The sequence below is a fragment of the Meleagris gallopavo genome, chromosome 22 (assembly GCF_000146605.3).
Source record: "Meleagris gallopavo isolate NT-WF06-2002-E0010 breed Aviagen turkey brand Nicholas breeding stock chromosome 22, Turkey_5.1, whole genome shotgun sequence".
Lineage (NCBI taxonomy): Eukaryota > Metazoa > Chordata > Aves > Galliformes > Phasianidae > Meleagris > Meleagris gallopavo.
The window spans coordinates 1032336-1040757 of NC_015032.2; the positions used below are offsets into that span (position 1 = coordinate 1032336).

Here is an 8422-nt window from a genome sequence, read left to right on the forward strand (position 1 = left end):
GACGAGTCCCAAGGCAGTGCAGTTTTAAAATGAAAGACCCAAAAGTACAATGTTCCAAGTACCACCAAACCACCTCTTCAAGTGCCTGCACCTGTAGCTGTGGCACAGACAGACGTGGTCAGTGGGCATGGTGGGGCTGGTTGGGGTTGGACTAGAAGATCCTAGAGTTCTTTTGCAACCTTACTGATTCTGTGATTCTAAGATTTCTCACTGTGGGCAGCTCTCTGTTGTACCGGTAATCAAGACAAAGTGTTTGGCTCACCAGGGGTACAGCTTACCCTCCTTGGGGTTTTCAGGGCTTGGCTACACAAAGCCACAGCTGATCAGATGTACCGTCAGTGATGGTCTCCCTTAAGCGAGGGTTTGGGTTAGCAGCCTCCGAAGGTGCCTTCTGACCAACATGCTTCTTATTCCATGGGAGGAGGCTTGAGGTTCAAACTGAACAAAGCAGATGTGAATTCTCCATTATTTTGGAGGAGAGACATCTTCTATAAAATGTCTCAGATCCTTTATTGAACGAGACCAGGTGACCTGGATGCGTGAGCTGCTGGCTGAGGTTCTCTGGATTGTGCACTGTGAGAGTCCTCTTCCAACAAATGGCCTTAGCATGTATGAAGCAAATAAAAAACATCCCTGTTCTTAATTAACCCTGTCTGTATTTTGAAGCTGACTGAAGATATCAAATAGCCCAGGATTGTCACTTGGAAAGAGATAGTAGGAAATATTTGGCCATTTGTAAAAATATGTGGTTTCAAGCAGCAATCAGCAGTTTTTGTTTTTTTTTTTTTATCATGGGCATGATGTAAATATATATAACAAGCCAGATGTCCTGCAATGGGGCTTTTTAAAAATCATCCTGTCCCAATTTTTTCCATCTTACCATCTTTTGCTCCCTTGCAAAGTAAGCAGTCACACTATCACGTTACCAATTGGCAACAGCAGCAGCTGGCTGCAACCCAACCTTAGCAGCATGGGACCAGGAAACAGATGGAACAGCAAATGCTCTTTGTTTCCTCTCTTGCTTTCTAAAACAGATTGTGACTGAAAACACAGAGCAGAGGTTTCTGCCATCTTTCCTGCTTCTGTGGCTCCCTGGCTGCCTGCAAAGCTAAGAGGGGGCTCTGGCAGGGGTATGTGCTCCCCACAGCATGGGAGAGCTCTGCCTTTTTAGAGGGGACTGGGAAGAGGGGAAGAACATCAGAGACAATGATTGCAGGCCCTTAGAGGGGACATAAGGCTGCAGTTGGGTGAGATAGCTGAGCTGAGGACTCCCTATGCTTCGAGTCCTGCTCCTCCTGCTGCTCTTCATTCCTGTGTCCAGATGAGTGAACCACATCAGCTTGTTGAACAGGTCGTAAGCAGGAGTGAGAGGTGTTCTGCCAGGCTGGATGATAAGGCCACCACTGGGCCAGGGGTGAGAGCAGAGCCAGAAACCAGAACTGCACATGAAGGGAGAGAAATGGGGAGGAAGGTGGAGGTTGGAATGCTCCCCAAACCTGTTGTCCTTGGTAATCCTCGCCCCAAAGCTAGGTAGAATTGGACGGGAAGCCGTGCTCTCAAGTTACTTTCTATGAACTAAACCCTCAAGTTTCTGGTAATGATGGTTGGGAAGAAGTCCCCAGCAGGGATGCCCTGCCTTGCTTCAGGACTCCCAGGGTCTCCTGCAAGGCTGGAGCACAGAGAGAACAGAGCAGATGAATTTCTGAAATGAGATGCATCACCTTACCACTAGGTCAGTTAGAGCTTCTAAGGGACTTCTACTCCATAACTGACACCTCCTTGTACACAGTGAGAGCTCTGCTGCTTTCAGTCTGCCCCCTAAGGACTGACCCATCAGCCAAAACACACAGGTGGTTCTCTCTCCCACACAGGGGACGTTATGCACTGTGCATGGGTCGGCTGCATGAGTCCCACCACCAGCTGCAGTACAGTGCCCGGGGCAGGGGATGCTTGCCAGAGGTGGGTGGCCAAGGCTAGCAGTGGGAACAGCAATGTTGTACCCGAGTAGCAACATGACTGGTGATAACATTGGTGTCCCACCACACTTCAGCTCGCTGTTCCCTCTCCTGCCAGGCTTCACAAGCTGCCGGAGCTGTCTGTGTTTGCTGTGGCTGATGGCCATGCCAGGCAATGTAATACTGTGGCAGGTACGTGCCAAGAACGGAGCAGAAAGAACCTGCAAATGCTAAAGCTAATCCTGCAGCCTTGGTTTTTTGTTTGCTTGTTTCGTTTTCTTACAAGCCTTGACAAATTAATTGGGCTACCATTTCTGTGAGAAACACCATCAGAACTCTGGAGATAAAGGAAGAAGGGGATTTATAGGGTCTCCTGCAGCATGCCCATGAGTGCAGAGGCTCTTGCTGGTCCTGTTGTCTCCTAAGCCATCATCCAGAATTCCCCTTAATGCTAAGGGGAGAGCATTACACATTCTCAGTTTTATTCCATTATTCTTGTTATTCTTCGCCATCACAGATAGATTTGCTCCATCTTGTTGCTTGCAGATGTCTCCAACTGAAGTATCTGTAGGTTGCTTTTCTTACCATATTCTTTTGTTAAAATAATGATGACTTTTTTTTAAATGAGGTTAATCCCTTTCACTCAAGATAATGTCTTGAGTCCTGCCTGCACGCTGGCTGTTTACTAATGGCCATACTCATTGATAACATTTTTAAACTGAGTATGAGAAGTGGTTGTTTGCTCTATATCCTTCATCTTGTACTTAATGCATTGAGGACCGGCCATGGTCCTGCAGAAGCCATTGGGAATGGCAGCAAACTCTCTGCTCTACTTTGTAACCACAGGGAGAAGTTATGTTTCTGAACTAGAGATTGCCAGCGCTGCAGTGCCAAACTTTCCTTTTTGCATTTGTTGCACTGACCTACAGAGATCTTCATGATCAGGGCAGCCACGGATGGACATAAGCAGTGGCACTGAAAGAGCCTGCATGGTTACGGGCCCTGCACCAGCTGCAAGCTAACCCTGATGCACGCCCACGCCCAGCGTGACCTCCTGGAGCCACACAAGGATGGGGACGGGTGCCTTTCCAGGTCAGGCAGTGCTGCAACAGTAAGGCCATCCTCATCATCTAACCTGACTGGTGACACAACAGCACTGAAGTCCTTTCTAGCAATGGGGATATGTCCGACTCCAGGGCTGGGGATGAACGGTGCTGGCACAGCAGACACACGGCCTGGTAGTATGAGCTGTTGTCACCTCCCAGGCAGTTTGTACTGTATTCTGTGCTGCACTGGATCTGGCTGGGATGGAGTTAACTCTCTTTTACCAGCCCATATCACACTGTGTTTGGGAATCTGTAAGGAGAGCAGTGTTGATAACACTATGGCAGGTTAGCTGTTGCTGAGCAGAGTCTACACAGTGTGAAGGCCATTTCTTTTTCCACGTGAGTGAGCTGGACACCAGCACACATTGCCTTCCCCAGCTTTCAGGTTCTGCATTTACCCTGTGTGGCCAGTGCAAGCGGTTGCTCCCGCACACTGTTCTTCAGCAGTGATACAGGGATGACTTAGCAAAATCAGCTTTTTGACAGCATTTCCTCCTGAGATGGTCAGCTCAGCCCAAAGGGTGCCGCCAGCTCTGCAAAGACTCCAGGTGGAAGCAGCACGTGCGCTCCCAGAAGCTTTTTAGAGAAGAGCTATTGCCCCCACAGCGCTGCTGGACAGGAATTTATAGAATCCCAGCACTTCTGGGATGGAAAGGCCCCCCCCAGCCCTGCCGTGTGCTGGCTGCCCCCCAGCTCAGGCTGTGCAGCACCCCGCCACGGCCTCGGGCACCTGCAGGGATGGGGCACCCATAGCTCTGGGCAGCAGTGCTGGAGCTCCACTGCCCTGCTGCTCCCAGCCCTGCCCCAGCAGGACAGTTTGAAATGCTGAGATGCAGGTGGTAGTGACACTGCCTGCAAACTCTGAACACAGTTGCTTTATGGGACCACGCAAATGAGGCCTGTTCCCAAAGCACCCACAGTGCAGTGGGACTGTGATGGACATGAATTTCAAAGTTAGAGAACAAGAAAGGTTAAAAGATTTGCATTTGAGTTCTCAACCTGTCCAAGTTTCTCTACCTGTCCTATGACAAAATAAAAAAATGACAACTTAGTTCTTTATGTTTATTGATGATGGCAAATTCTCCTATTCTCTACAGTCATCACACATCTCTGATGCAGCTGGGCAGCATCACTCTCAGCAGACGCATCTGAGCTCAGCCCCGGCCCCTCCTCAAGGCCTGGCCTTCCGTGGTTGTGTGGGATGAACATGAGAGCTCCCCTGCAAACCCAACAGACCCCTTGAAGCAGCATCCCAATAAAGTAACTCATTGCTGGCCCGTATATAGATCCCCAAACTGTTGCTGGATGGTGCGAGTCAGGAGAGGAGAGCTTTCTATAAGAGCAGAGTGCACCCAGGTGAAGGAGCAGCCCTTGGGAGGCCAGAACACAGTGTCTTCTCTGCAGCACAGATGTGTTTACCCAGACAGGTCTGAAGCTGAGGACAGGCAGGCTGATGCACAGAAGCCCAGATCTTGCCACAGCTGTGGCCTCACAGAAACAGGCTCCAACCTTCTCCTGCCGAGGAAGCAGGAGCACGAAGCAGTGCAGCCCTGTGCCCTGCATAGGCCGGGAGCTGCAGCTCTGATCCTGCCAGGAAACAACACCTGCACACATGGGCACATGCAGTTCCACCCGAGCCTTTGGACAGCCTGGAACTTGACTGGGATCTTCTCTACTGGCAAACGGACATGGTCTGCATCAGCTTTGCATCTTTAAGAGCATTTTATCTTTTACTATTTCAGCATCTTTCTTTGCCAAACTTTGCAGCCATTTGAGACTATTCTTAAAATAGTTTTGCTTCTGGTGAAACAAGAGTTTCTTGCAAGCATGTTCTCCATTTGGCTTTTTTTTTTTTTTTTTAATTAGCTCTTTTGGGAGGGATTTCCGTGTTGCTGTTCTTTCAATGATACTGGATCACATTCACGAGGCTCCCGCTCTCACTGAGCTCTCTTACCAGCACGGTTCTGATCGAAGTCCCTCCCACCTCTCAGCACCAATGGCTCACCTCTCCCCAGGCAGCTGCTGCCTGCTGGGATCGCAGACCCCGACTGCATCGCACACTGACACGACCCGGCGTGGGGCTCATTGCAGACTTCGGCTTTCTGCCCCCGCAGCCTCTCCGATCGCCCAGGTACATCCCTGGGACTGGTTTCGAAGAGCGCTCACTATAGTAGCCCTAATACTTGGTTTTTCTGTTTACTCCTATTTATGCTCGGGCTTTCTATCCGCAGGGGCAGTTTTACACGCTGGCAGATTGAGATGAGCCAGGTGCGCTGACTCTGAGCGCCTCGGTCCCCGCTGCCCCCCGGCACGCGGTGGTGGGGCCGCCCGCGTGGTCGGCGCAGCAGTGCGGGGATCCAGCCGGCAGGTGGCACTGCACCGCAGGCGGAGCGCAGGAAGCTGACGCCGCTGCAGAGGTTTCTACCATGCAGTCCCACATGGTCTAGCGGTTAGGATTCCTGGTTTTCACCCAGGCGGCCCGGGTTCGACTCCCGGTGTGGGAAAGCGCAAATGTTTTTGTACTTTAGCTCTTACTTTTTACATTTTTGTCAGTTTTCAAATCTGCGAAAGCTCTCTCAGCATCCACACAGCATCCACGAACGACTTGAATTTCTGCTCCAGACCTCCCCGGGGCCTCCTTGCAGTTGTAATAGCACTGGTGCTCGTAGCGGTGTCACCGTGTCTCTCGCACCGGGCTGTGCCACAAACAATGCATCCTGCAGCACCCAGTGCAGGAATGGCAGCAAGCCTCCCCTGCAAGCCAAGCTCACCCTTATCAATGAACGCTTTTGCTAGGAAATGTCTCAGTGAAAGGAGAACCAGCAGAGTCACACCACTGCTGAGCCCAGCACCATGCGGCGTGATTTGGAACATTCTGATTTGGAAGCCTATAGGCCTGAGTTCTTTGTCCCCCACATTGGTTTAAGTATTTCCATTCACTATGGAAAAAAAAAATAGAGTTTCGGAAGATAAAGTTTGTTTAAATCTTCTCTATAAACTATTCCAGACTCATAAGAGAAAAAAATGCCCTAAATCCAGCCATTTATGCTTGTCTGCTGCTGGCTTCAGTACGAAACCGCTCAGTATTACAGTGTGCTGAGGAATTGGCTCAAACTTATAGCGTGTTACTGAATTAAATGTAAATACAAACATGGCATTTTGTGGTCTTCCAAGGGAAACAAAGCACTATTATATATTGAGACAAGCAGGCTTCATCTCACAAGACACTCGTACTTTTTCCATTAAACCGTTTGCCCCCAAGCTGCTTGCAGACTCTATATGGCAGTCAGCAGTGGCTTGGGCCAAAAGCTGCAAGAGGAGGCCAGGTTACCAACAATCTTAGATGTACCTGGGTCTATGGCAGGCAAAAGGCTGTCAGATATGGGCATCCCTTAACCGGGGAAGGCTTCCTGCAGAAGGGTTCAGCAGTGATACCACCAGGTGCTGTTGGTCTTAAGCCTAAGGAATCCCGTCAGAGCCCTTAGCCAAAGGGAGGAACAGACACCATGAAGACACAGACACTGTAAATCATTACATCAGAAAATCCAGACACAAAGGAACACTGACAGCTTCAACTTCCTGCCCAATACATTTTGCTCTCTTCTACAATAAACAAGCCTAACACTATCCCAAACCATCATCCATTTCACCCAAGACAAGAAAGAACATTATTAACAAGGTAAGGCTTCCTCCTGTGCTCTCAGGCTCCAACAGACACAGCTCAGGGATTTCCTACGCTGGACACAGCTTACATAGGCTGTGTGCTTTCCGGGACAGTTATCGGATACCTATGTCTAATAGCTTACACAGAATATATTGTTTCTGGTAAACAACAGTTTGAAAGGAGAGGTGGGGCGGACAGAGAGAAAGATGCAGTCACCACTCTTGGATCCCACGATGCCAGAGTTGATCCTTGAGCAGTGCTGATGGCTCTCCTCTCCCTAAGGAGAAGCTCAGTCCTTCAGAACATTACAGAAATGAGTTTAGGGTCTCAGATAGTCATCAACTCCCCTCTAACATTGTGATCAAGGTATGACCCTACCTCTCTGCAAGAGCAGTTCAAGATTTAGAATATTCTGGAACTGGGTTGGAGGGGCTTCAGGGGGTCTCGCTTTGACCCTGCCAAAATGTGTGCAAGCATAGTTTGTGAGATCTCTTCCTTCCTCACTAAGTTTGCTTGCTGTAATTAAACAGGCCTGCATAGTGTTCACAGGATAAGGAGTTGGGTCTAGACAAATACCTTGCCTTTGCAAGGTTCCCTCCTCCAATTGCTCCTTAACTCATTACTGTGGTGATCTACACTTCTACCAAATGTTTGGGACAGAAACATTTCTCAGTCTCTTAAAGAACCTTGCTCAAAAAATGGAAAAACAAGGCTTTCCACAGAAAATATGCTCATGCTGGACAAGGCACCTGTATCTGCCTGCAACTTTGCCAAGAAAACTTCCCAGCTGATAACACAATTTTGTTGATTCAAAGACACCAAAGCTACAGTACCACTGAAGCTTTGCATCAGTCACTATTCACAGGCTCTCTGAAAGCTTATCTTGGATGGCTGACAAGATCTACCAGATGACGTATGACCTAAAGTTGTCCTCTAACAACCTGAGGTGGCCTTGAAGGTTCCCTGTTTCTGTTCCTCCTATCCTGGGTCCACTTTATCTTGGCCAGTTCCTTTTCAAAGTTATGCTTTTCTGTTTCTTTAGCTAAAAGCCCCCAGATGACAAAGGACAGCAAGAGGACTTTTCTCACATAGAGCTTAGCATCAGAGCTGTAACTTCCCAGGAACACTTCACAGGGATAATTACATAGATGCTTCACCGTAAGAAAAGAACAAAGGCTCTGAGCCCGCAGCCACCAGCACAAGGCCAGCATGCACACTGTTGAATAACCAGAGAATATTAAATTTACACAAGAGACACCTTTTACCCTTCTGAGCTGCCACCCGGAGTGCAAGAGAGCAGTGAGCCCATCCAGTTAAAAGAAAACAAACAACACTGTGAGGACAACCAAGTGAGTAGGGACTGTTTGGGCCGCCAAGGCTCAAGGGTGGTCACAGGCAGCCCAACAGGCACCCCACAGGAGATCCAAAAAGGCCCTTCTTGCAAACACGCTACAAGCAACCTCAAGGTCCAGTAACTAAGACAGGACACAAGACCACAGCAACCGCCTTCAGCTCCCCCAGGAACCACAACAAGAAAATGGCGGCGCTGAGTTTAAATCCCTACGGGTCACCTTTGACCTCCCGTGGCGGGTGCGAGCACTCTCGCGAGAGCACGGAGGAGCGGAGATGGTGGTCTTACAGCCCTCACCGGATCTCGCGAGCGTTTGAGCGGTGGTTTCCGGCCGCATTGTCTCGCG

The 8422-nt window shown here is 49.4% G+C and overlaps 1 non-coding gene across 1 annotated transcript; it reads left to right on the forward strand.

Moving 5' to 3' along the window:
• The first annotated feature begins 5493 nt into the window (after positions 1-5493).
• TRNAE-UUC lies at positions 5494-5565 on the forward strand. The gene has a single exon. It is a non-coding gene; the product is annotated as a tRNA-Glu (tRNA).
• Positions 5566-8422: the final 2857 nt, after the last annotated feature.